Source organism: Dermacentor andersoni, chromosome 1, assembly GCF_023375885.2.
Source record: "Dermacentor andersoni chromosome 1, qqDerAnde1_hic_scaffold, whole genome shotgun sequence".
Lineage (NCBI taxonomy): Eukaryota > Metazoa > Arthropoda > Arachnida > Ixodida > Ixodidae > Dermacentor > Dermacentor andersoni.
In genome coordinates, this window is record NC_092814.1 from 131,287,584 (window position 1) to 131,291,170 (window position 3,587).

The window sequence follows — 3,587 nt, forward strand, 5'->3', positions numbered from 1 at the left end:
TGACGTACTCGCGTCTCTGCGCCTACGTACTCGAGTCCGCAGAGTGACGTCGCTCGTGGTGATACGTGACTTCAAGAATTATTCAAGACACCATCTGTTATTTGTGTGATCTGTTGCTTGAATTGACGAATTGAAGTTTAGAGAAATAATAAAACACACAAACGGAATGTCTGCGTGTTTTTTGCTTTACTTCAGACCGAAGCAAGAGAGATGTACTTCCGCTTCGTCTGCTTGTTCCCACAGTCGTGTGGTCACGTGCGCAGGCACCGAAACTATGCCATTTTCTACCGTGTTCCAGCGCCGTGATCATGCTCTGCGATCCACTTGTTCTGGCTCAGTATTCGTGTAGCACTGAATTATACCGCTAGTCATGTGTCCTTGCGCACAGTGCGCAAAATCGTGCGCTACACGAAACGGTAACAGCTCACGCGCAACGCTGCCAGCGGAAGCTCGCATCAACGAAAAAAAAAAAAGCGAGGAGAAGAAATAAAGTGAAGGCGGGGTCCGTGACGTATGTGTCACGCGATCCTCGAATTCCAGCACGGGAGAACGCAAGGAAGGAATTTCGCTTGCGGAGGCTAGAAGGGGCGACTGGAGAGGGAGTCTCTCTATGCAGTGGAGCCCGCCTATTGAAATCATGGGCTCGCGGCACTGAAATATTTCTATCTCGGCTACTAATGGGCCGACTTGAAACATTTTTGTGGCAGAATGTTCCCTAGAGGACACGTAACAACTTCCAGCGTATAACCAAAATTTGCTATGGGTCCTGGTGAGGGGCCCTTTAAGCTTATCCAGTTTTCCCGCAACCGCTGTCGTATATTAGTATGGTTTCCTTGCCTTCTCACGTTACCCTTCCCCCTCCCCTGTATGGGAACTGCCTCTTCTCCTCCCTCCTCTCTACAGTTCTATCTACGTCCCCTCTGGACTCGCGCGTTAGTAGAAAGGGAAGCGGGGACACTAACAAGAAAGGGGGGCGATTGTTTCCTCGCACCTACAGTTATCGCAAGTAGGGCTCTTGGCCATTCCGATCCGAAATGAGTAAGCATTCGTGAAGGCCACGCCAAGCCACGAGTGGCACAGAAGCGTCTCCTCAGCTCTAGGTAGACCTGACGGTAGGCGGAGCCGTAGATTCAGATCCCAGTTGTGGAGACGAGCGTTGGTAAATTCCGTCGAGTTTCACTCTGCAAGTGTAAGTTCACGTGCGAGCGAACGAAGCCCTGTAGCTGCGTCTGTTCTGGATAACGGTATAGCTACACAGTGGGGACCATCATGAGCAGATCGGGCGGCCTCATCTGCCCGGTCATTTCCGTAGATAACGCAATGGCCCGGTATGCACTGATATGCTATGTTGTGTTTTTTTCTCTATTTCGGGGTGTTGAAAAAGTCTTACGTCAGTGACTAATTTTTCATTCGGTCCATTACGAAATGACGACCAAATGCACTGGAGTGTGGCCTTGCAGTCAGAGAAGATTGACCATGCCTGTGACGGTTCTTCAAATACGAACTCCAGAATAGCACGGAGGGTGGTGAGTTCTGCAGCTGTCGATGATGTAAAATGCGATGTATTGAATTTTATGGTGATGGACTTCGTGGGAATAAGCACTGCTCCTGCTAAGTTTGCAGAAGAAACTGAACAATCCATGTAAATGTGAAGGCATGCCCTGTGTTTCCCTTGCAGGAGCAGTAGTGTAGCTTGCTGTAAGGCTAAAAATGACGATTGTGTTTTCTTTTGGATGGTTAGGAGGGCTTCGAGGGGATGTAGGCACCACAGCGGTAATGGTGGTCTTGCTGCAGGCGTGAAGTTCGAGAAAAGCGCTGCACCATGCGAAGCAATAATATCACTGAATACAGAGTGTGGCTTAGAAGCAGGAAGTGAGGCGAGGTGGTGTGATGGAATCCGGGCGAAATGCCTGATGTGCGTTCTTAGGGCATCGACACGAAGATATGTTGTGATTCGAGGATCAGGCGCGATGACCACAGTGGCTGCTGAAGATGCACATATTGGAAGGCCAAGGCATATTCTCAGTGCTTGAGCTTGAACCGACTGGAGGACGTATATGTTTGCTCTTCGGGTCCTGCCCAGCAAAGATAAGCTGTAGCGCATGAACCCGAAGAAAAGTACAGTATAAAGTTGAAGCATCGCTCGTAATGATGCACCCCCTGATTTTCCCGCAAGAAATCTTAGCACGTTGGTGATAATGGTGAGTTGCTTTTTCATGTAGGCAATATGAAGGCTCCAGGACAGGTCGCGCTCTATTATTACTCCCAGAAAGCGGTGGGCCTTCTCATAACTAATAGCCTGTCCATTGTTTTTAATTACATGTGGGCCCATCGCCTTGCGCGTGAAGGCAACCAGCGAGCACTTCTCAGATGACAGCTATAGTCCACGTTTTCGAAGGTAGCTTCACGTCAGTGTAGCCGCTCTCTGAAGCCTGGTACGTACGTTAGACGCATCACCCCCGACGCACAGATGCAGATGTTGTCTACGTATATTGACAGATGCACGGACCGCGGAAGTACATCAACAAGGTCGAGGAGTGCAATTTTAAAGAAAGTGGGGCTCAGAAATCAACCTTGAAGCACACCGAGGCAAGTACAATGGTGCGTTGTTGTACCATGTTCTGTTTGTATAAAGAAGGTTCTGCCCTTCAAAAAACTGTATATCCATTGATATACACGGCCCGCCAATCCAATGTTCTTGGCTCGAGAGAGAGAGAGAGAGAAAGCATGGACAGGAAAGGCAGGGAGGTCAACCAGAAGAGTCGGTTTGCTACCCTACACTGGGGGTGGGGGAAAGGGGAATAGAAAGAGGAAAAGGGGAGAAAGTGAGCACTGAGTGCGTGTGGGCAGGACACTATGCACAAGGACACTATAAACGCCCTCTTAAGCCGGTGCACTTCAAGTATTGCATTAATGCACGATTCGCTTTTCGTGCCAGTGACGGGTGTGGCCACGGTCCGAGTATCTTTGACTCGGTGAATGGTCTTAAGTCCAGTCGGTGTAAAGTTTCCCGCAGAGATACGCGTTGTACATCGTAGCGGGGGCAGGTACACAATAGGTGCTCGATGGTCTCCTCGCACCCACAGGAATCGCACATAGGGCTCTCGGCCATTCCCAAACGATAGGATATGAGTTCGTGAACGCTACTCCCAGCGACAAGCGCTACAGCAAGGTTGCTTCGCCGCGGGAAAGGCTAGATGGCAGTTGTAGCCGTAGCGTGGGGTACAGTTTATAAAATCGGCAATTGAAGACACTTGAACTCCAGAGATCTTGCGATTTTTGCGTGCATGTAGGCGAAGTTGCCTGGCAGCGTCCGACCACGCCAAAGGTATTGAACGCGTCTGGGTATCTTCGTGGGCAGACCGGGCAGCCTTGTCAGCTAGGTTGTTGACGACGATGCCACAGTGAGCAGGAATCTATTGGAATATGATGGTGTGCCCTCTTTCCAGAGCATGGTGGTGCACTTCCCTGATGTCAGATGTCATCTGCTGGTAAAGTTCTGTGACGTAATGCAGACTTGATGCTGTGAAGGGCTGCCTTAGAGTCACAAAATACGACCCATTTCTCTGTTGGCTCTTCGCTGACGT